Below are 24,974 nucleotides of genomic sequence, written 5' to 3'. Positions count from 1 at the left end.
GCACTGAGCTATGATTACACCACTTTGTTCTAGAACCTGGGTGACAGAGCAAGGCATTGTCTTGAAATAAAGAAATGTAAGAATGGAGGGAGTAAGGGAAGAAGGAAGGGAGGGAGTGAGGAAGAAAAGGACAGAAGAAAGAAAGGAAAAAAAGGGAGGAAAAAGAGAAGGAATGGAGGGAGGGAGAAAAGAAGGGAGCGAGGGAGAGGAGAGAGAGTGAAAAATAAGGAAATGAAGGAATGCAGAGATAGAGAAGTACATAATCAGTGGTCAAAAGGCACACCATATATCTGGAAAAACTAATACAGAATGACTGACCTAGAGTCAATCCTAAGCTACTGAACTTCAATGATGAGAAAAGTACTCCACTGGCCTGTCAGCAGGAAAATACAACACACATGTGAGAAGAACCTCCAGCCAGCCTCAGAACTTCCAATAGCCCCAGCCAGAACCAGATGACGATAGAGTCAGAACTTAAAGAACTAAAGAAAAATGAATCAAGAATACTCTCAAGAGAGATGTCATCCAAGTATACAAGCCTTAAACAGAAACTATGAAACCAATTTCAAAAATACAGCACCTGTGGGTGAAGATAGAAACTGCAGATTAAAGAGAATCATGACACATTTATATTTTTCATAATTTTAATGAATGTTGAATGAAAAGGTATCACTTGCACATAGGCATTTATCTGAAGTTCAGAAATACTCCCACCTTACTTTAGTTTCTGCAGCTTCTGTTGTATCAGGAAAATGAAACATATATATTTAAACTAAACACAAACAAAATATGTAGTTATTTTTTATCAATTGATCTATTCATCTAACTCCCTATTTGTACAAAAAGACTTTTGAATTAATTATCACCTTTTTTTGTGAGTCAGTCTCACTCTGTTACCCAGGCTGGAGTGGAATGGTACCATCTCGGCTCACTGCAACCACTGCCTCCCGGGCTCAGGTGGTTTTTGTCCCTCAGCGTCTCGAGTAGTTGGGGTTACAGGCGACCTCCACAATGCCTGGATAACTTTGGAATTTTTAGTAAAGAGAGTGTCTCACCATGTTGGCCAGGCGGGTCTCGAACTCCCAACTTCAAGTGATCCACCCACCTTGACCTCCCAAACTGCTGAGATTGCAGGCATGAGATATAGCACCCAGCCATATCACGTAATGTTGAGTTATTTTTTGGTAATTGAAAATTTCATTTGTTACTTCTCTGTCTCTCTCTCTCTCTCTCTCTCTCTCAACAGGGTCTCACTCTGTTTCCCAGGCTGAAACCTCAAACTCCTGGGTTCTAGTGATCCACTGCCTCACCCTCCTGAGTAGCTGGGACTGCAGGTGCTCATTACCATAACTGGTTGATAATTTTTTATAGAGACGGGATCTTGCTATGTTGCTCATGCTTGTCTTGAACTCCTGAGTTCAAGCGATCTGCCCACCTCAGCCTCCCAAATTGTTGGAATTACAGGCATGAGCCACATGCCCAGCCTCTTTGTACTTTTCAATAGGACTTAGATTACTTTATAATAATTACAAATAATTTTTTAAAAAGCCATCATTATTCTAAGCTTTTCAAAATTAAGCAGTAATTAAGAATGAGCTACACAAAGTAGTATTTATTCAGAACAAATAATATACTAGGTATTTTGCATATAGTGGACAACCTAATTGACATATCAAGGCAGGAATTATAATCTTGATTTTCTGGGAGAGAAAATTGACACAATTATTTCTTAACTCTAGAGTTACACAGTTACACAGCTGCTGCCAAAACAAGTGCCCATCCCAACAGCCTCCACCTTCTGCTTTTATCAAATTCAACCCCCTACTTCTGCCAACATATCTGTGTACAAGAATGTATGCATGCACGCACACGTGCACGTGCACACACACACACACACACACTCCTGCAGTATTTCATCTGCCTAGGCCAGGAAATTGTCATGACAAACCAAATGCAATAACTATTTCCTTACAAAAGCTGTTATTCAATATCGCCAGGATTTGGGAAATAGTTTCTGATTCCACACTGATGAGGGTCACAATGAGGTTTCAAGAGAAGTAATTACAAAGCATCCTAATGAATGCAAAAGGCTATGATGTTCAGATACATCAAGCCCTTTGAGATGCTCCACTGGAAAGGTCGTTGAGCTGCCAAGTACTATTGACTCAGGGTCGTCTTGGTCCATGGTCATTAATAATGATACTTTGCACTTCTTTCCTATTTGTGCTAAGGCTCGTTTCAAAAGCTGGAAGCAGCTTATCAATTTCTGGGTATGCAAATATCTCTTTCACAATGTTTATGGGGGTGTGTGTGCATGCTACGAAAAGGTATACACACAAATATTCACATATAAATATATACACACATATCTACATGTGTTTATACTACACTAATTAAAAGGTAAATCCTTAATGATCCATAAAGAGAAAATGGCAGACCAGGTGTAGTGCCTGACACTTGTAATCCCAGCACAGTGGGAGGTTGAGTGGGGAGGATCAGTTGAGCCCAAGAGTTTGAAACTGGGTGAGACCCTCTGTCTACACAAATATAAGAATTAGATGGGCATGGCAGCTCTCCCACCTACTCAGAAGGCCAAGGTGGGAGGATCACTTAAGCCAGGAAGGCAGGAGTTGCAGTGAGCCGAGATCACACCACTGCACTTCAGCCTGAATGACAAAGCAGTAACTTGTCTCAAAAGAGAAAGAAAAAAAATTGATATCCCAGAAAACTTTAAAATATCTATATATTCACAAAAGTATATAACCATAGTATATTAATCAAAAAGTAAATTATTAGTTGTACATGGCAAGCAAAGGACAGGCCATGGATGATGGTTCATGTTTGTAATCTCAGCAGTTTGAGAGGCCCAGGAAGGAGGATTATTGTTGTCCAAGAGTTTAAGACCAGCTTACCTGAAAAACTTGGTGAAACCCCATCCATATTAATAATACAATGTGATATGGCTGGCCTAGAGTTAGAATCTGTACACTGCCATTTTATAAAAGACAAAACTGTTTCCATTCTCCTCACAATACCTGCTAACCTTGGCCTCTGTAAACCGCTAGTTTACGTTGCAGAATGCAAAGACGTAAAGCTGCATACCTTCTCTTATCTGTAACTGCCAGAATTGGTGGCCTTTGTTTACCGGTAATGACCAGAGGAAGCACCCCCAGATAATTCCATCCTGATGCAAAGTAACTAAAAAATCTGTGGACCCCACACCTGCCCAAATAATGTTAAACTAATGTTTATCTTGACTTCTGTAAACCACTTAAGCGGAAAATGGAATGACAAAAGTCGCCTGGCCCTTGGACTGTCCAGAGCCCCATCACCCTCCGCTCTGCCCACGAGGTGATTTACAGCCCCTGAAATGTCTGAAGACTTTAATCCCATCCCCACTCCTCACCTCCACTCCCAAGGTGGTTTTGCGGGTATAAGAAAATCTTGTCACCCGTCTTTCTCTGCCACGGGCTGGACAGACGTGAGTCCTCTGTGGTCGCCGGCAATAAACCCTGCAATTTGGCATACTTTTGTCTTGGTGTTGACTTTCTATGCTCGGCCCGATACAACAACAAAAATAAGCCGGTCTTGGTGGCACACACCTATCATCCCAGCTACTCAGGAGGCTGAGGTAGGAGAATCACTTGAACCCAGGAGGCCAAGGCTGCAGTGAGCTGAGATCCTGCCACTGAACTCTAGACTGGGCAACTGAGTGAGACTCCATCTCAAAAAAAAAAAGACCAGCCTGAGCAACAGAGAACCAACTTCTCAAACCAAACCAGAAACTAGTCAGAAATGGCAACGTCTGCCTGTAGTCCCAGCTACTGAAGATGGTGACTGGGGAAAATCAGGGGAGGCCAAAAGGCCAAGGCTGCAGTGGAGACATGATCACATGATGACACCCAAGCCTGGGTGACAGAGCACGTGGATAAAAAAGTTAAAAGGAAAAAATATAAAAAACAAGACCTGAAATGAGCAGCTACCATGTCCAGGGCAAAGACAGACTGACAAAGCAGAGGCTTAATCTGCTCTGAACCCCCAGAAGACAAGAAAAACAATGAGACATTAAATAAAACAGACCACACTGTAAAATGACACAGGCAGAATTTACTACAAATCGGTCAGAAATACACTTTCAAGATTAAAAGTAGACATAGGCATTTAGCCAAGACACACTGCGAGAAACTAAACACGAGAGTCCAGGGAAGCTTTGGGATTCTAGATGCAGTTGAAAATCAAAGACATATAGAGCTGGATCGACAAGAGGCCATTATAACGCACGTGCACTGCAGAAAAAGCCACCATGAGAGGAGATGAGACTTGAGTGTCCCTTAAGAGGCAGGAGAAGAGCCCGAAGAGGCCATCGTGAGGCAGGAACTGAGGTGAAAATGTCCACGGCAAAACAGGAGTTGCATCTTCAGAGGCAGACATGACTAAGCAGATAGTCTTGGAGATGCCAGTGTGTACGAAAGGAAGACCTGCCAAAAGAGTTGAAAAACAGCTATTAAATAAGCCTCAGGAGGCCCACATGAGATAACATCTAGGCTTTGATAGACAGCTTTGAGGAAAGCAGTGTGTCTGTCCAGACCACCGTGAGGCCGAAGGAGGGCCTGAAAAGTCCATATGAGGAAGGCTGAGGTGTACAGAATTTACCAAGATGTGGGAAGAAGCTGGGCCTGTGATGCTTCTTGCAAGGAAAGACTGGGGCTTCCAGACACAGCAGGGAGGAAGAGCTGGGCCTAAAGAGGCTGACCTGAAGACATTTTGGGAATAAGGAGGATGCCAGAATGCCAGTGCTGGGCCTGGCAGGGCCACCGGGAGGCACCAGCTTGGTCTGATGGGGACATGGGGAGGCTGGGGGAGGGCCTGAAAATAAAGGCTGCCACAGAGGCAGGAACTAAGCCTGAGCAGTGGCCACGGTGATGCCACGAGCTGGGCCTGGCGGGTCCATTGAAAAGTGGAGGCCGGGCCCGGAGAGGAAGCTTCGGGCCTGGATAAGCCGCCAGGAGGCAGGAGCTGGCCCGGGAGAGTCCATGATAGGTGAGCTCAGCAGAGGAAGGCCATTGCGAGGGAGAACCTGGGCCTAGACTCGAGGCCAGCGCGAGGTGAAAGCTGGGTCCGGAGACGTTTGTCACAGGCATGAGCTGGGCCTCAATGAATCAGTGTCAGGGAGGAACTGGGCCTGTGGACATAGCCGGGATGCAGGAAAGCAAGCAGGATCTCGGCCTGGGGAAGCCACCAGCAGGCAGCAACTGGGGCTGGGGAGGCTGCGGGAAGTCCAGAGCTGGCCTGGAGAAGCCAACATCAGGCGGTAGCGGGGTCTGTCAAGGCCACCAGGAGGCAGAATGGCAGCCTGGAAAGCCCCACTTGAGAACACTTTGGCTGACAGATGAAAGGCCGCAGAAAGCTGGCCAGGGGCCGAGCCAAAAAAAGCTGCCAGAAGGCAGGACGGGCCGGTAGACAGGGCCAGGAGGAGGATCTGGATCTGGGGAGTCCCCCAGAGAGGAGGCATACGCTGGACCTCCCGAAGAGGCTGACAGGAGGCAGAGGCTGGGCCCACGGGGCCTTTGGGAGGCAGAAGCTTGACTTGGAGGAACCCACCTGATGAAGTTTTGCGCCCATGAGGAGGAGACGCCAGGAGGGCAGGAGCTGGGCCTGGAGAGGCTGAATTCAGGACCTAATAATGGGCATCCCATGGCCAGCAGGAGGAGGCAACAGGAGCCGGGCTGGCAGAAGCCGACTTGGGAATGTCTGGGGCCTGGAGATGCCCTGGGAGGGCAGGAGCTGAGCTCAGAGAGGCCACTAATGATGCATGAGCCGGGTGGGCCTGGAGAGCCTGAGTCGGTAGTCTGAGCTTTTGGGCCTACAAAGGCCATCGGGAGCTGTGCAGGAGCCAAGTCCACAGAGGTTGCTGCAAGAAAAATTCGCATGTCGGGCCTGTAGATGCTGCTGAGAGGAGGCGCTGGGCCCAGAGAGGCCGACCTGAAGATGTTCTGGACATGAAGAGGATGCCAGAAGGCCAACGCTGGGCCCGTCAGGGCCCACTGGGAGGCACTGGCTTGGCCCCAGGGGGCCATGAAGAGGCAGGGGTCTGAGCCCGTGGAAACAGGCTGCCACAAAGGCAGAAGTGGAGTCTGAAGGGTCCTCTGAGAGGCGGAGGCTGGGCCCGAGGGCCTAGCACAGGCAGGAGCCCGGTGTGGGGAGGCTGGGCCCAGAGAGAAACCTTCAGGCCCTGACAGGCCGCCGACGGACAGGAGCTGGCCCGTGAGAGTCCATCACAAGTGAGCTGGGCTGAGAAAGGCCGGTGCGAGGGAGGACCTGCGCCCAGAGTAGAGGCCAGCGCCAGGCGATAGCTGGCTCCACAGGCGTCTTTCAGAGGCATGAATTGGGCCTCAACTGGCCAGTGTGAAGGAAGCGCTCGGCCTGTGGATGCAGCCGGAATGCAGGCAGGCAGCCAGGCAGGTAGGCAAGATCTTGGACTGTGGAAGCAGCCAGCAGGCAGCAGCTGGGGCCGGGGAGGCTGCAGGGAGTTCAGAGCATGGCCCTGGGGCCCAGTCCTGCTTTGTCCTCCTGCTGGCCTTGGGAGGCCCAAGCACTGAGTCATGAAGTCCGCCTCAACAGGTCAAACTCCTGCCCTCCTGGCAGCACCGCCCAACGTGGGTGCAATACACCATCACGTGGTCCCCTCCAGAACCAGATCCTGTGCCCCAGTGGCCCCCTGGGGCCCAGCTTCTGATTCCCATCAGGTGGCGTCTCCAGGAGGCCCATCCTCTGCCTCCCTACTGGCAGCCTCACCAGGCCTGGATCCTCATCCTGGCCACGTCTACAGGCCCAAGTTTTGCCCCCGGCAGCCTGTTTTGGCTTGGCTCCAGTCCAGTTCCCAGTGGCCTTTTGTCTGTTGGTGTGAAGCTTCCTCAGGTGGGGCCTTCTAAGTGTCCCTTCTGTTGAGGCCACCGGGAGGCAAAAGGGAGGCCCGGAAGGCCTTACCTGAGAAACCCTTGGGCCGACAGACTAAAGCCCGCCGCGAGCTGGCCAGGAGCCGAGCCAAAAACCGCTGCTGGGGACCAGGTGTGATAACTCACGCCTGTAATCCCGGCACTTTGGGAGGCCGAGGCGGGTGGATCACGAGCTCATGAGATCGAGACCATCCTGATCAACATGGTGAAACCCCGTCTCACATAAAAATACAAAAAATTAGCTGGCCATGGTGGTGTGTGCCTGCAATGCCAGATACTCAGGAGGCTGAGGCAGGAGAACTGCCTGAACCCAGGAGGCGGAGGTTGTGGAGAGCTGAGATCGCGCCATTGCACTGCAGCCTGGGCAAGAAGAGCGAAACTCCATTTCAAAAAAAAAAAAAATTAGCTGGGCATGGTGGCGGGTGCCTGTAATCCCAGCTACTCAGGAGGCTGAGGCAGGAGAATTGCCTGAACCCAGGAGGCGGAGGTTGCGGTGAGCCGAGATTGCGCCATTCTACTCCAGCCTGGGTAACAAGAGCAAAATTCTGTCTCCAAAAAAAAACACAAAATATTAACTGGGCATGGTGGTGCATGCCTGTAATCCCAGCTACTCAGGAGGCTGAGGTAGGAGAATTGCCTGAACCCCAAAGGCGGAGGTTGAGGTGAGATGAAAGCACACCATTGCACTCCCGCCTGGGTAACAAGAGAAAAACTCCGTCTCAAAAAAAAAAAAAAAAAAAAATGCTGCCGGGGGCAAAATGTGGGCCCGTAGACGTGGCCAGGAGGAGGATCCAGACCTGGAGAGGTCGCCAGTACAGAGGCAGAGGCTAGGTGTCCAGAAGAGGCTGAAGGGAAGCAGGAGCTAAGCCTAGGGGGCCTTTGGGAGGCACGAGCTGGCCCTAGAATGGCCCACGTGATGACGTTTGCACCCATGTGGAGGAGACTCCAAGAGGACTGAAGCTGGGCCTGGAGAGGCTGAATTCATAACCCAATGCTTGAACCTGCAGAGGCCAATAGGGGGAGTCCGGAGCTGAGCCTGGAGAAGCCAACTCTGGGACATCTGGGGCCTCTAGGCACCCTGGGTGGGCAGAAGGTGAGCCCGGAGAGGCCAGCATGAGGCATGGGCCGGGTAGTCCTGGAGAGCCTGAGTCGATGGTCCGAGCTTTTGGGCCTACAAAGGCCGTCGGGAGCTGGGCAGGAGCTGAGTCCACACAGGTTGCTGCGAGGCAAATTCAGAAGTTGGGCCTGTAGACGCTGCCGAGGAGGCGCTGGGCCCCGAGAGGCCGACTGAAGATATTCTGGACACAAAGAGGATGCCAGAAGGCCAACACTGGGCCCGGCAGGGCCCACTGGGAGGCACTGGCTTGGCCCCAGGGGGCCACGGGAATGTTGGGGTCTGGGCCTGTGGAAACAGGCTGCCACAAAGGCATAAGTGGGGTCTGAAAGGTCCTCTGAGAGGCGGAGGCTGGGCCCGAGGGCCTAGTGCAGGCAGGAGCCCGGTGTGGGGAGGCTGGGCCCGGAGTGGAAGCTTTGGGCCCTGACAGGCCACCGGGGGACAGGAGCTGGCCTGCGAGAGTCCATCACAAGTGAGCTGGGCTGAGAAAGGCCGGTGCGAGGGAGGACCTGCGCCCAGAGTAGAGGCCATCACCAGGCGATAGCTGGCTCCAGAGACGTCTTTCAGAGGCATGAATCGGGCCTCAACTGGCCAGTGTGAGGGAGGAGCTGGGCCTGTGGAAGCAGCCAAGATGCAGGGAGGCAGGCAGGCAGGCAGGCAAGATGTTGGCCTGCGGAAGCAGCCAGCAGGAAGCAGCTGGGGCTGCGGGGGCAGCGGGGAGTCCAGAGCTCAGCCCTGAGGCCCAGTCCTGCTTTGTCCTCCCGCTGGCCTTGGGAGGCCCAAGCACTGGGTCATGAAGTCCGCCTCTGCAGGTCCAGCTCCTGCCCTCCCGGCAGCACCCCCCAACATGGGCGCAGTACATCATCACATGGTCCCCTCCAGGGCCAGATCCTGCATCCCAGTGGTCCCCTGGGGCCCAGCTCCTGATTCCCATCAGGTGGCCTCTCCAGGAGGCCCAGCCTCTACCTCCCTACTGGTAGCCTCACCAGACCTGGATCCTCATACTGGCCATGTCTACGGGCTCAATTTTGCCCCCGGCAGCCTCTTTCCGCTCAGCTCCTCGCCTGCTCATGGCGGGTTTTCATCTGTCGGCATGAAGCTTCTTCAGGTGGGGCTTTTGGGCGTCCCTTCTGCCTCCCGGTGTCCTCAACAGAAGGGACACCCAGAAGGCCCCACCTGAGAAACCTTTGGGTTGACAGACAAAAGGCCGCTGGGAGCTGGCCAGGAGCTGAGCCAAAAGATGCTGCTGGGGTCCAGGCGCAGTAACTCACGCCTGTAATCCCGGCACTTTGGGAGGCAGAGGCGGGTGGATCAGGAGATCAGGAGATCGAGACCATCCTGGTCAACATGGTGAAACCCCGTCTCACCTAAAAATACAAAAAATTAGCTGGGCATGGTGGCATCTGCCTTAATCCCAGGTACTCAGGAGGCTGAGGCAGAAGAATTGCCTGAACCCAGGAGGCGGAGGTTGCAGTGATCCGAGATGGCGACATTGCACTCCAGCCTGGGTAACAAAAGCGAAACTCTGTCTCAAAAAAAAAAAAAAAATTAGCCGAACATGGTGGCACCTGCCTGTAATCCCAGCTACTCAGGCAACTGAGGCAGAAGAAGTGCCTGAACCCAGGAATCAGAGGCTGAGGTGAGCCGAGATTACACCATTGCACTCACGGCTGGGTAACAAGGGCAAAACTGTGTTTCAAAAAAAAAAAAAAAAAAAGGCTGCCGGGGGCAAAGCTTGGGCCCGTAGACATGGCCAGGAGAAAAATCCAGGCCTGGAGAGGCCACCAGTACAGAGGCAGAGGGTAGGCATCCAGAAGAGGCTGATGGGAGGCAGGAGGTAAGCCCAGGGGGCCTTTGGGAGGCACAAGCTGGCCCAAGAAGGGCCCACGTGACGATGTTTTGCACCCATGGGGAGGAGATGCCAGAAGGACTGAAGCTGGGCCTCGAGAGGCTGAATTGAGAACCCAATGCTTGAACCTGCAGAGGCCAGTAGGAGGAGTCTGGAGCCGGGCCTGGAGAAGCCAACTCTGGAACATCTGGGGCCTATAGTCACCCTGGGTGGGCAGAAGGTGAGCCCGGAGAGGCCAGCGTGAGGCATGAGCCAGGTAGTGCTGGAGAGCCTGAGTCGATGGTCTGAGCGTTCGGGCATACAAAGGCCGTCGGGAGCTGGGCAGGAGCCGAGTCCGCAGAGGTTGCTGTGAGGCAAATTCAGAAGTTGGGCCTGTAGATGCTGCCAAGAGGAGGCGCTGGGCCCCGAGAGGCCTACCTGAAGACATTCTGCGGCACGAGAGGATGCCACCAGGCCAATGCTGGGTCTAAGAGGGCAGTCTGGAGCACCGGTTTGGCCCGAGGAGGCCACCAGGAGGCCAGGAACTGGGCCTGTGGAGACAGGCTACCACAGAGGCAGGAGCTGGTCTGAGCGGAGCCCACGATGAGGCCACAAGCTGGGTCTCGGGGGTCCACTGAGAGGCGGACGCTCAACCCGGAGGCGTTTAGCGCTGGAAGGAGCCAGGCCTGGAGAGGCCAGGCCCGGAGAGGAAGCTTCGGGCCTGGACAGGCCACTGGGATGCAGGAGCTGAACAGAGAGTTTATGAGAGGCAAGCTGGGCTAAGAAAAGCTGGTGCGAGGAAGGAAAAAACAAACAAAAAATTAGCTGGGCATTGTGGCGCATGCCTGTAATCCCAGCTACTCAGGAGGTTGAGGCAGGAGTATTGCCTGAACCCAGGAGGCGGACGTTGAGGTGAGCCGAGATCACACCATTGCACTCGAGGCTGGGTAAGAGCAAACCTGCGTTTCAAAAAAATAAAAAAGGCTGCCGGGGGCAAAGTTGGGGCCTGTTGCCTGGGCCCAGACTCAAGGCCAGTACAAGGCGATAGCTAAGTCCAGAGACATCTGTTAGAGGCCAAGTTGGGCCTCAACTGGCCAGTGTGAGGGAGGCGTTGGGTTTGTGGACAAAGTCGGGAGGTAGGCAGGATCTTGGCCTGGGGAAGTGGCCGACAGACAGTGGATGGTGCTGGGGGTGCTGTAGGGAGACCAGAACTGGGCATGGAGAGGCCAATATCAGGATGTAGCTGGGCCTGTCAAGGCCACCAGGAGGCAGAAGGGACACCCCAAAAGCCTTGAGGAAGCTTCGGGCCGACAGACGAAAGGCCGTCGTGAGCTGGCCAGGAGCTGAGCCAAAAGAGGATGCCAGGGGGCAAAATGTCGGCCGGTAGATACAGCCAGCAGGACGATCCGGGTGTGCGGAGGCCACCAGTAGGAGGCAGAGGCTGGGCCTACAGAGATGAACCTGAGGACCCAATGCTTGGGCCTCCCGAGGCCAGCAGGATGAGGCAGCAAGAGCCGGGCCAGCAGAAGCTGACTCAGGAATGTCTGGGGCCTGGAGATGCCCTGGGAGGGCAGAAGCCGAGCCTGGAGAGGCCAGCGTGAGACATGAGCTGGGTGGGTCTGGAGAGCCTGAGTCGAGGGCCTGAGCTTTCGGGCCTACAAAGGCCGCCAGGAGCTGGGGAGGGACTGAGTCCCCAGAGGTTGCTGAGAGGCAAATTCAAACACTGAGCCCATAGACACGGCCGAGAGCAGGAGCTGGGCCCCGAAAGGCCAAACTGAAGACATTCTGGGCACGGAGAGGATGCCAGCAGGCCAATGCTGGGTGCGGGAGGGCCACCGGGAGGCACTGGCTTGGCCTGATATGGCCACGTGGAGGCTGGGGGCGGGGCCTGTGGATACAGGCTGCCACAGAGGCAGGAGGTGGGCCTGAGCAGAGGCCACGGTGATGCCATGAGCTGGGCCTGGAGGGTCCACTGAAAGGCAGAGGCTGGGCCCGGTATGGGCCTGGCGCAAGCAGGAGCTAAGCCTGGGGAGGCCGGGCCCAAAGAGGAAGCTTTGGGCCTGAACAGGCCGCTGGAAGGCAGGAGCTGGCCTGGGAGAGTCAATGATAGGCGAGCTGGGCTGAGGAAGGCCCCTGCGAGGGAGTGCATGGGCCTAGACTCAAGGCAAGAGTGAGGCGAGAGCTGGGTCCGGAGAGGTTTACCACAGGCATGAGCTGGGCCCCAACAGGCCAGTGTGAGGGGGGCGCTGGGCCTGTGGACGCAGCCAGAATGCAGGCAGGCAGGCAGGCAGGCAGGCAGGAAGGCAGGCAGAATCTTGGCCTGGGGAAGCCACCAGCAGGGAGCAGCTGGTGATGGGGTGGCTGCGGAGAGTCCAGAGCTGGGCCCGCTGGGGCCAATGTCAGGTGGTAACAGGGCCAGTCCAGGCCACCAGGAGGCAGAACGAAGGCCCGAAAAGCCCCACTTGAGAAAGCTTCGGGCCTACAGAAGAAAGGCCGCTGGAAGCTGGTCAGAAGCTGAGCAAAAAGCAGCTGCCAGGAGGCAGGACGTGGTCCAGTAGATGAGGCCAGGAGGAGGATCCAGGCCTGAAAAGGCCACCAGAAGGGAGGCATAGGCTGGACCTCCCGGAGAGGCTGAGGGGAGGCAGAAGCTGGGTCCCAGGGGGCCGTTGGGAGGCAGCAGCTGGCCCTAGATGCAACCATGTGAGGATATCTTCCACCCATGTGGAGGAGACGCCAGGAGAGCAGGAGCTGGGCCTGGAGAGGCCGACTTCAGGACCCAATGCTCGGGCCTCCTGAGGCCAGCAGGAGCACACAGCAGGAGCAAAACTCCATCTTCAATGACAATAATACTAAAATTATTAAGTATCAATATAAATAATCCTTTTGTTTCTTTGAGACAGAGTCTCACTCTTTCCCCAAGGCTGGAACCAAGCATATAATCTCGGTTCACTGCAACCTCTGCCCCACCTCCCAGTTCAAAGGATTCTCCTGTGTCAGCCTCTGAAGTAGCTTGGATTACAGGCACCCACCACCATGCCGGGCTAATTTGTGTTGTTGTTTTTTTTTGTTTTTTTCTTTTTTTGAGACGGAGTTTCACTCCTTACCCAGGCTGGAGTGCAATGGTGCGTTCTCGGCTCACCGCAACCCCCACCTCCTGGGTTCAGGCAATTCTCCGGCCTCAGCCTCCTGAGTAGCTGGGATGGCAGGCACGCGCCACCATGCCCAGCTAATTTTTTGTATTTTTAGTAGAGATGGGGTTTCACCTTATTGACCAGGATGGTCTCGATCTCTTGACCTCGTGATCCACCTGCCTTGGCCTCCCAAAGTAATCTGTTTTTTAGTAGAGATAAGGTTTTGCCATGTTGGCAAAGCTGGTCTTGAACTCCTGACCTCAGGTAATCCACCAGGCTCATTCTCCCAAAGTGTTGGGAATGCAGGCGAAAGTCACTGCGCCCAGCCCGATTAACATATTTTTTAAAACACTGATTAGTCAGGCAACAACACCGGGCAGGGGTCTCCTCATTCCCAGTGATGAAAACCACACTCCATGGCTCCAGGGTTGCAAGGGCTGCAGAGCCAAAAGGCTCTGACTTGAGATTTCATTACTTTATTTGTATTGCGAGACAAGGTCCTGCTTTGCCACCCAGCCTGGAGTGCAGTTATACACTTGTAGCCCACTGCAGCCTCAATGTCCTGGGCTCAAGCCATCTTCCTGCCTCAGCTCCCCAGTGCTGATACTACAGTTGAGTGCCACCATACCTGGCTAGTTTGTAATTTTTTTGTAGAGTGTGGAGTCTTGCTATGTTGCCCAAGCTGGCCTCAAACTCCTGACCTCAACAGATCTGCCCACCTCAGCCTCCTGAGTAGCTGAGACTATGAGTACACAGCACCATGCATAGCTACATTTCTTTTATTAAATTTTGAAAAACACTTTTGTAGAGAGGAGGTCTTGCTATGTTTCCCAGGCTGGTCTTGAACTTCTGCTCTTAAAAGATACTCCCATCTCTGCTTCCCAAAAATCTGGGACTACAGATATGAACCACTGCACTGCACCTGAAGAGATTTCTTTAATCTAGCATCCCATATTTGGTAACACTGGACAAGGCTGTAGAGTTTTCAACACTTAATAATTCAGTAAGAATCAAACTCAACCTTGACCCCTGCCTTCTCTCACACCCCACATCCAGTCTGTCAGGAAATCCTGTTGACTGTCTTCACCATGTACTAAAGATCTCCACCCAGCAACTCACTGGAATCCTTCCCCCTACTTCTCTCTTCTGACCATCTCTCACCACCACCATGACCCTGGTCAGGACCACTATCATCTTCCACCTGGATGTTACCACAGCTTGACCCCCATGCTTCTACCCAAATCTTCCCACAGTCTTTCTCAACTCAGCAGCCAGAGAATGCTTTTACATCAGGAGACAGATCACGTCCTGACAGATCAACTCCTGACAGATCAGGAGACAAATCAGATCAGAATCTTCCCACAGGTCCCATCTCATAGTAAAAGCCAAAGCCCCAGCAATAGCCTCCCAGGGCTTACACAATCTACACCGATCCCCACCCAGCAACTCCATGGCCTCCTCCCCTAATTCTCTCCCCCTCTCCTGCTCCACTGGCCTCCTTCCAGAGCCTCGGACACTTTATTCTGTTGTTTCTGCCCACAATGCTCCTCCTTCAGCACCTCGGCCACCTCCTTCCCCTCTAAGTCTTTGCTCCATTTTCACTTAGGAGGCCACCCCTGACCTTTCTATTTAACACCGCCATCTGTCTCCATTTCCACCGTGTTCATGTTTTTTTGTTTTCAAAACAAGATCTCACTCTGATCCACCAAGGCTGGAGCAGAGTGCTGCAATCACAGCTCGCTGCAACCTCGAATTCCTAGGCTCAACCGATCCTTCCACCTCAAGACTCCCTAGTAGCTGGAACGACAAGGGCATGCCATCATGCCTGGCTAATTTGTTTTATGTTGAAATGGGGTTTCACTCTTCTTGCTCAAGCTGGAGTGCAATGGTGCAATCCCAGCTCACTGCAACCTCCACCTCCCAGGTTCAAGTGATTCTTCAGCCTCAGCCTCCAAAGTAGCTGGGATCACAGCTGTGTGCCACCATGCCTAATTTTCATATTTTTAGTAGAGATGGGGGTTTGTCATGTTGGCCAGGCTCGTCTCAAACTCCTGACCTCAGGTGATCGTTGGACTCCCAAAATGTTAGGATTACAGGAGTGAGCAACCACACCCGGTCAATTTAATTTTTCGTAGAGACAGGGTCTCACTATGTTGCCCAGGCTGATCTTGGACTCCTGGCCTCAAGTGATCCTCCTGCTAGGATTGCTAAAGTGCTGGGATTACCACCATCAGCCACGATGCTTGGTGTCATGTTTATTGCCTCTTGCTACTGCCACAAACTACTCTACATTAGTCCCTTGAAACACCACAAATCTACCAACTTACAGTTCCGCAAATCAGAAGCCCAAATTAGGTCTAATAAGGCTAAAGTTAAGGTGTCAGCAGGGCTGCATTCCTTCTCGAGGCTCTAAAGTGTTCCTTTGGCTTTTCCAGCTTCTAGAAGCCACCCCCATTCCTTGGATCATGGCCATTAACTCCATCTTTAAAGCCAGAAGTGAAACCTCTGCAAATCTCCCTCTCTAACTCTGCTTCCACCACCACATCTCCTGCTCCAATTCTGACTCTTCTAACCTCTTTCTTTTATAAGGATCTTTGTGACTGCTGGGCATGGTGGATCCCACCCATAATCCCAACACTTTGGGAAGTCAAGGCAGGAGGTATATTTAAGGCCTGGAGTTTGAAACTAGCCTGGACAACATAGTGAGATCCCACCTCTGCAAAAGCATAACAATAAATATTAGCCAGACATGGTGGTGAGCGCCTGCAGTCCCAGCTACTTGAGAGGCTGACGTGAAATAATGACTTTAGCCCAGGAGTTTGAGATCAGCCTGGGCAACATAACTGAATCTCATCTCTACAAAAATGAGCTGGGCATGGGTGACATGCATGTGTAGTCCCAGCTACTCTGAAGTCTGAGATGGGAAGATCACTTGAGCTCAGGAGGTCAAAGCTATAGTGAGCTATGATCATATCACTGTGCTCCAGCCTAGATGACACAGGGAGATTGTCTCAAAAACAAAAAAAGAAAATAAATATATACTTGTTCTCTGTCCACGGTTCCTGGCACAGAGCTTTGAATGCTTATAAAGACCTCAGTCATAGAGGTTGATAGCATCAACTTTAGTTTTAATATTTGGTCTTGGCGCCAGCTTTCTAACACAAGAGACTCTTAAGAACTTTGGGATCTCCAGCATGCTAAGATGCATTTGGAAATTCTTATCCCCAGTTGAGATGACTGGGTGGCTGCACGCTCCTTGATTTCTTCAGGAGGAGGGCTGATTGCCAGAGAAAGCAACCACATGATTAGAGGCTTAGAACTTTTAGCCTCACCTGCTGAACTCCAGGAGGTGAGAGTGGCTGAAGATTGACTGAATTACCAATGGCCAAAGATTTTATCAATCATGCTTGCATAGTACAGCCTCTGTAAACACCCTGGACAACAGGGTTTGCAGAGCTTCTGGGTGCTGAACACAGGAGCTGCTGGGAGGGCGGCGTGTCGAACACAGGGCATGGAAGCTCTGTGCACCTCCCACTTACCTTTCCTTGGGCATCCATCTTTCTTTCATTTCTTTCTCCCTTTCCTTCCTTTCTTTTTCCTCTTTCTTTTTTTTAAAAGACAAGTTCTGGCTCTTTTCTCCAGGCTAGAGTGCAGTGGCACAATTTCAGCTCACCATAACCTAAGTTTCCCCAGTCCCCAGCTCAATGCATCCTCACCTCAGCTTTCCTAGTAGCTGGAACTACAGGTGCACACCACCACACCTAGTTATTTATTTTTATTTACTTTTTGAGACAAAATCTTGCTCAGTAGCCCAGGCTGGAGTGCAGTAGCATGATGTCAGCTCACTGCAACCTCTGCATCCTGGGTTCAGGTGATTCTCCTGCCTCAGCCTCCTGAGTAGCTTGGACTACAGGTGCATATCAACACACCCAGCTAATTTTCGTATTTTTTATATAGAGAGGGTTTCACCATGTTTCCCAGGCTGAACTCAAACTCCTGCGTTTAAGAGATCCTCCCAACTCAACCTCCCGAAGTGCTGGGATCACAGGCATGAGCCACTGCATCCAGCATGCACATCTCTTTCACTGGCTGTTTCTGAGACATATCTTTTACAGTGAACCAGGAACAGAAAACGAACTGACAGATGTGGTGGCTCACATCTGTAATCCCAGCACTTTAAGTGACTGAGGTGGGAGGATCACTAGGGCCCAGGAATTTGTGGCCAGCCCGGGCAACAAAACAAAATCCCATCGCTACAAAAAAATAAATTGGCCAGATGTGGTGGCGCAGGCGTGCAGTCTCAGCTACTAGAGAGCGGGGAGGACCACTTGGGCCCAGGCAGTTGAGGCTGCAGTGAGCTATGACTGCAACATTGCACACCGGCCTGGGCAACAAAATGAGACCCTGTCTCTCAGAATAAAAGAAAATAAACTGCTTTTCTGAGTTCTGTAAGCTGTTCAAGCAAATGATTAAATCAAAGAAGGGGGTCTTGAGAACCCCTGATTTGTAATAGCTTGGTCAAAGGTACAGGTGAAAACCTAATACTTGCCATTGGCATCTGAAGTGGGGGTAGTCTCATGGGACTAAACGCCTAACCTGCAGGGTCTGTGCCAGCTCCAGGTAGTGTCAGAATAACATTGTGGGATGCCCAGTTACTATCCGGAACACTGGAGAATTTGGTGTATGAGCTCCACACACACAGTCAGTCAGTCAAAGCGTGTGACTAGAGAGAAACATGGGCTTTTCTTTCACCTACTGGCCTAACTGCATAGGAGAAGCAATACATGGTGCTCATGAAAAGAGCAAGCATTAAAGTCAATGCAGTCCCTACAGCTGACTCAGCTTAATATCCATGTGAGCTTGGGGAAATCACTCATCATCCCTGTCTTTATCACCTCATTCATAAAATGGGAATAACTGGTACCTGCCTGTGACTTTTTGAGAATTCAGGAAATATTACGCTTGATGTTACTGTGATCATCACACCTATTCCAAACTATCTGACAGGGACAGTGATGGATGATAACATCACCAGATCAGAAACCGTAGTGAGGTCTCTCAGGCAAAATTCCATACAAGCAAATTACTGTCTCTCCAGAGCCTTCCTGCCACACCCAATTCCCCACTCCCTGAACCGAATGTGCCATCTTAATTGTCCAGGTCTTTACAGTGCTGGTTTCCCTGCCCATTCCCCATCCCTCCACATCCCCCTTCGCTCCCTACTCTCACACAACTCTTCCTCATCTTTCAAAGGCCAGTTTCACTGTCACCTTATCTGGAAGCTTCTCACACTCTCCAGAAGAGCTTCCCATTGCCCGTGATGCATGCACTATTATTTGATCATTTTTGAGTTATTGTCCAAGTCTTTTTGTACCTGAGTAACATGATGCCCAGTCTCCTCCTGAACTCTGATGTCTTCCATGGTAGATCCAGCTGGAAGTGACAAAAAGACATTCTTTAAAAATAAAAGAAGGAATGAGGCGGACATCCATCCAATCCCATAAAAATTTTATAAGATACATGAAAAGCAAACAAAATCCAAGAGCTTCTAGGAAAAACATTAGAGGGAAGCTGTTACTGGGAGACATGCTAAACGGTTAATTTTTATTGTATTTTACTTTTTTGAGAAAGAATCTTGCTCTATCCCCTAGGCTGGACCGCAGTGGTACAATCACAGCTCATTGCAGACTCAACCTACACGACTTCAGCAATATTCCAACCTAATTTTTATTTTATTTAAGAAATGCATTCTTACTGTTACCAAAGCTGGAGTGCAGTGGTGTGATCACAGCTTACTGCAGCCTGGACCTCCTAGGCTCAAGTGATCCTCCACTCTCAGTAGCTGGGACTACAGGTGTGGACCGCAATGTCCAGCTCATGCTATCTTTAATTTTCTTTTAGAGACAATGTGCTGCTATGTCGACGAGGCTGGTGGTGATCCTTTTCCCTCAAGCAGTTCTCCCACCTCAGCCTTCCAAAGTGCTGGGATTACAGGTGTGAGCTGCCACACCCGCCGCAACCTGCTGAGGACCTTAATTTTTAATGATATAAAGAGCTCAAAGCAAATATTAGAAGGAGCCTAAATGGCTATAGAGGCTGACTGGTCAATTGTGATATATCCATATAATAAAACATTAGGCAACCATGAAAAGGATTCAGATAGATCGATAGAAATTGACAAAGAAGTCCACGAAATATGAAAATGAGAAGTGATATTCAATTAGCCCATATGTATTTGAAGAATATGGCCAATTATTTCCTGAGATAAGATTATGGGTCTAATGCGTAAAGGAAATTTTTCACTTCTTCATTTAAAAGTTTTTACTATTTTTATAATTTAATAAAAGATTAAATATATAGATCATTAATTAGTAAAAGATATGGTAACTCTATAAATAAACAGAAAAGACATGGACAGCCCAGCCTTGGTGGCTGACGCTTATAATAGCAGCCTCGACCTCCTAGGCTCAAGTGATCCTCCACTCTCAGTAGCTGGGACTACAGGTGTGGACCGCAATGTCCAGCTCATGCTATCTTTAACTTTGGGAGGGGGCAGTGGGAGAATTGCTTGAGGCCAGGAATTCCAGACCAGACTGGGAAACATGGCAAGACCTCGTCTCTATTAAAAATCAAAAATAATTAGCCAGACAAGGTCGCATGTGCCTATAGTCCCAGTTACTGAGGTGGAAGGATCACCTGAGCCCAGGAGGTCAAGGCTGCAGTGAGTCGAGACTGTACCACCATACTCAAGCCTGGGCTACAGAGTGAGACTTGGTCTCCCCCCAAAAAAAGAAGGAGCAAAAAAGAAAGCTAGCTGGGCACGGTAGCTCACACCTGTAATCCCAGCATTTTGGGAGGCTGAGTCAGTTGGATCACTTGAAATACGGAGTTCGAGACCAGCCTGACAAACATGGAGAAACCCTGTCTCTATTGAAAATACTTAGCCAGGTATGGTGGCACATGCCTGTAATTCCAGCTATTCTGCAGACTGAGGCAAGAGGATGGCTTGAATGCAAGAGAAGGAGGTTGCAGTCAGCAGAGATTGTGCCGTTGCACTCCAGCCTAGGAAACAAGAGTGAAACTTCATCTGAAAAAGAAAGAAAGAAAGCGACAAAGAGAAAGCTAATAAACTAAGATAAGAAAATATACATTAAAATGTAACAAAATTTATAAGGTCTTTCATTTATTAAAAATAATCAAACAAAAAATAACTTGTGATTGTACCCTGTGCCAGCAAAGGTGCAGTGAAATGGGCATTTTCTCTTACTATTAGTGATGTTAAATTGTATACAAGCCTTCCACCAGGGTAAAGCTTGGAAATTTTTAAAAAAGAATATAGTGACTCACTCTACTGCCTCCTCCAACTCCTGGCCTCAAGCAATCCTCCCACCTCAGCCTCCCAAAGTGTTGGAATTATAGGCCGACAGCCACCATGCCTGAAAGCTCGGCAGTTTACATCAAGTGTAACAAGAATGCCAATGTCCTGTGACTCACAGTAATCTCCTTTCTGGAAATATCATCTTCGGATACAATTCAACCTAAACAGAAGGTCATATGCACAAACACGGTGAAAATCTAGGAGTAATATTTTTCTGTTTTAGAAACATACGGAACACTTCACAAATTTGCACGTCATTCTTGCACAGAGGCCATGCCAATCTCTCTATTGTTCCAACTTTAGTATATGTACTACTGGAGCAAGCATGAGCAATTTAAGATAGAGCGGTTAAGCAAAATAAGGAAGAGTTATGGGGAACTTAGAAATCTATGGTATTTATAGGCACCTAGTAACAGCTCAGTAAATATTAGCTGCTACTTTTATTATCTTTATGGTAATTCCACTCAATTAAAATTTGTCATTTAAAATTTACCACTGTCATGGGACATCATGTATTTAACAGTGTAATTGTAAAAACAGATAGAGGCTGGGTGTGGTGGCTCACACTTACAATCCCAGCAGTTTGGGAGGCCAAGGCAGGTGGATCACCTGAGGTCAGGGGTTCAAGACTAGCCTGACCAACATCGAGAAACCCCATCTCTACTAAAAAATACAAAATTAGTCAGGTGCGGTGGTGCCTGTAATCCTACCTACTCAGGAAGCAGAGGCAGGTGAATCACTTGAACCTGGGAGGTGGAGGTTGTGGTGAGCTGAGAGTGCACCATTGCTCTCCAGCCTGGGAGCAAAAGAGCAAAACTCCGTCTCGGAAAAAAAAAAAAAAATGTCCCAGCACAGAGACTCACAGCCGTAATCCCAGCACTTTGGGAGGTTGAGGCCAGGCAGATCACCTGCAGTCAGGAGTTCAAGACCAGTCTGGCCAACATGGTGAAACCCTATCTCTATGAAAATACAAAAATTAGCTGGGCATGATGGCAGGTACCTGTAATCTTAGCCCACTCTTAACCCTGGGAGGCGGAGGCTGCAGTGAGCTGAGATTGTGCCATTGCACTCCAGCCTAGGCAACAGAGCAAGACTATCTCAAAAACAAACAAAACAAAAAAAACTAAACATACCATTTGTCCCTTGGTATATGGGGGGATTGGTTCCATATCCCCAATATCTGTGAATACCAAAATCCATGCAAGCATCTGTAGTCCCAGCTACTTGTGAGGCTGAGGAAGGACTGCTTTAGCCCAGGAGGTTGAGGCTGCCCTGAGCCATAATTTTGCACCACTGCACTCCAGTCTGGGCAACAGAGTGAGAAACAAGGTTGACTTTTAAATATAATTTTTCGGTTCACTTGAGAATTTGGTCAGAACTGTGGCATATGAAAATTCTTCATAGAATAATTATCTAATCAAATTCATGCTAGAATTGGGAACAGAAAATGTTTTGTTGACTCTTTATTCCTTCACTTGCTGTTACATAAACTATGGCCAGTGGGCACTTACCAACCAGAAGTGTTATCTCAGAGCTACTCACAATGAAAGGTGATGTCTAGGGCCCAGGTGTGTTGAGGTCTCCATGCCTTGGCTATGGGTGAGTAGGACTTATAGGTCAATCCATTTTCTATATTCCAGCTCTGGAAAACTTGGGTTTATCCATCTTGATAAGATATAATTTAAATTTAACTTGGCAAGAAACACAAATGGAAGAAAGGTTATGAAACCACAGGATGGTACTTGTTCTCAAGGGACTCTTCAGCTTAGGTGCTTCTGTACAAAAGGAATGACATTGTCGAAAACTCATCACAGGTCAAGTGAGGTGCCTCATATCCATAATCCCTGCCCACTGGGAGACTAAGACAGGAGGATCCCGTGAGGCCAAGAGTTTAAGACCAGCCTTGGTGACACAGTGAAACCTCATCTCTACAAAAAAAGTTAGAAAATGAGCTGGGTATGGCAGCACATTCCTATAGTCCTAGCTACCCTAGGAGGCTTAAGTGGGAGGATAGTTGAACCCAGGAAGTGGAAGCTGCTGTGAGCAATGATCTCACCACTACACTCCAGCCTGGGTGACAGGGTGAGACCATGTCTACACACACACACCCCTCAGTCTGTCCAGCCTTGACTAATAAAAAGGGTCTTCCGGTTACAGAACAGGTGTGCTCTTTTGTAGGACACGAAGGGACCAGCAGGCGTGTTCACAGCCTTTCCTCATCCTCTGCTTAGTTTTCCAAGAACCTTCAAGGGAGTCCCGAGGGAAAGGACAAATCTTCTGGTTGCCAGAGGAGAAATATGCCTCCTATGTCAATTGATAAACGGAACACCTGCCATGAAAACCAGGAAGTTCTGCTAAGATGAACCACTCCCTACGACACTGACCTATGCAGGAAACATGAGAAACTGGAGTTTGTGGACCAATAATATTGAAGGTCACATTCCAGATTGTGGAGATCTAACCAAAGTACAGCCTTTCCACAAGGCACTGCCAAATAACAGCTGGCTGCCTCCATTGGGGCACTGCCGCCGTATCTCTGGCTCTCATTTCACCGGGAGATGCTCTATTCCAGCTTCCTCTTGCATTTTGTATTCTGTAGTTCCTGGGGTAAGACCTCACAACATAGCAGACTGCTGAGTCCATGCTGATCTACAGATCTGACTTCAGATTCTAGCAGGACTCTTTCAGTTTGAGGAATTAAAGAGGAGAAAAAATGGACCCAGCCTGGCACTGGCCAGCTTAGCAGTCCGAAGATAGAAGCTGCTCAAAAAGACTACACTGCTTCTGACTTTCTTAGTCTGACCTTCCTCCTAGGGCTCTTTGGATGAGATTTATTTCTCCTTGTTGAAGAAATTGTTTGCTAGACTATAAAAAAATTTAAGGAAGAATGAAATATTAAAATATAGTTTTCTCCTAAAGAGCACTCAAAAGTATAATCCCACCAGTGCTGGATCTATTTCTCTCTCTCTCTCTCTCTCTCTCTCTCTCTCTCTCTCTCTCTCTCTCTCTCTCTCTCTCTTTTGTTTTGTGAGACAGGGTCTCACTCTGTTACCAAGACTGGAGCACAGTGGTGAGATCACAGCTCACTGCAGCTTTCAACTCCTGGGCTCAAGTGATCCTCCCACGTCAGCCTCCAAAGTAGCTGGGATTACAGGTGCACGCCACCGTGCTTAATTTTTTAAATTTTTTTGTAGAGAAGGCCGCTACGTGGCCTAGGCTGGTCTTGAACTCCTAGGTCAAACTAATCCTCCTGCCTTGGCCCCCCAAAGTGCTGGAATTATAGGCTTTAGCCACCCCACCCAACCTATTTATCGTTGTGTATATATATACACACGCATACGTGCGCACACGTGCTCACACACACACACACACACACACACACACAAATATATACATAAATAAAATCTCATATACTAAATGTTGCTCCTTAAATCGCCTCCAACCCACCCGTCTGCAGGGAGAGCAAACACAGGTCTCAGCAGATCAGGCAACCTACATGAAGAAAGGAGGCTGGAGTAATGCCAGAGACCAGGAGGAACTGTAGCAAATGGCAAGGTATTCACTTCAAAGGTTTTTCAACATTGTGATGGTCAAACCAAACACAGAAACAGGAAGCCCAGTTCAGTCACCAGCAGCCAACATGAGATATTTGATCTACATGCTACAGAACAAACTGTTTAGGATGAATGACCTTGTCTCCACCACCCCGTTCTTCAAGTCCCTCCTGAGCCCAGTAGTCCCTACACTCTGCTGACATGACCCACATTCACAGGACTCTCCTGATCCCTTTGCGTGTTTACTCTTTTTTCCCCAATAACTATTTTCTTTTTTGGATACAGAGTTCACCTCTGTCACACAGGCTTGAAGGAAAGTGAGGTGATTATGACTCACTGCAGATTCCACCTCCCGGGCTCAAGTGATCTTGCCTCCCAAGTAGTTGGGATTACAAGCATGTACCACCATACGTAGCTAAGTTTGTTATGATGATGATGATGATTTTGAGATGGAGTCTCACTCTATCATCCAGGCTGGAGTGCAGTGGCACGATGTAGGCTTACGGCAACCTCCGCCTCCTGGGTTCAAGTAATTCTCCTGCCTCAGCCTCCTGAGTAGCTGGGATTAGAGTCATGCACCAGCAAGCCCAGCTAATTTTTGTGTTTTAGTAGAAATGGGGTTTCACCATGTTGGCCAGGATAATCCCAATCCCTTGACCTTGTGATCCGCCTGCCTCGGCTTCCCAAAGTGCTGGGGTTAAAGGCATGAGCTGCTGTGCCTGGCCAACCGTTTTTATTTATAAACAACTGAGCCTCACATGTATGCTTATAACAATGCAAAACAGACTAATATAGCAATCGTATGCCAACACTTACCAGACTGTGAGGGGCACAATGACAGAAGTACAGAGTGGGACTGAAATGCTCCCAAGGGGCTTCTTGTCACATCATAGAGAATGGGGTGAGACATCTTGGCTGAGGCTAAAGATGAGCGAAGATGAGAGTCAAAGAGTGATGATGAGGGTAGGGGAAGGTTTCCTGAAGAAGGACACCAGTAAAGTCCTCCAAGGAAA

At 49.8% G+C, this 24,974-nt stretch overlaps 1 protein-coding gene and 1 pseudogene across 49 annotated transcripts in view; both read right to left on the bottom strand.

The window, feature by feature from the left end:
* Positions 1–1,683: 1,683 nt before the first annotated feature.
* LOC118151076 (uncharacterized) overlaps positions 1,684–24,974 on the bottom strand; it is a 207,101-nt gene continuing 183,810 nt past the window's right edge. For 14 of the 49 annotated variants that reach the window (XM_078355221.1, XM_078355222.1, XM_078355207.1 and 11 more), the window contains 5 exons: positions 24,778–24,882; positions 21,950–22,098; positions 19,994–20,116; positions 18,404–18,462; positions 9,771–12,730 (listed from right to left, as the gene is read on the bottom strand). The gene's annotated coding sequence lies outside the window, so the exon portion shown is untranslated. Of the gene's footprint in view, positions 4,479–5,601; positions 12,731–18,403; positions 18,463–19,993; positions 20,117–21,949; positions 22,183–24,777; positions 24,883–24,974 lie in introns of those variants that run through there. The other 35 variants (XR_013529071.1, XR_013529062.1, XR_013529060.1 and 32 more) reach the window with 14 other exon arrangements.
* Positions 20,631–20,730, bottom strand: LOC144580274 (U6 spliceosomal RNA; annotated as a pseudogene).

This window comes from Callithrix jacchus, chromosome 18 (assembly GCF_049354715.1).
Source record: "Callithrix jacchus isolate 240 chromosome 18, calJac240_pri, whole genome shotgun sequence".
In the NCBI taxonomy this organism is placed as follows: Eukaryota; Metazoa; Chordata; class Mammalia; order Primates; family Cebidae; genus Callithrix; species Callithrix jacchus.
The sequence above is the reverse complement of the archived record's forward strand: the minus strand, read 5'-3'. Positions and strand labels throughout refer to the sequence as shown.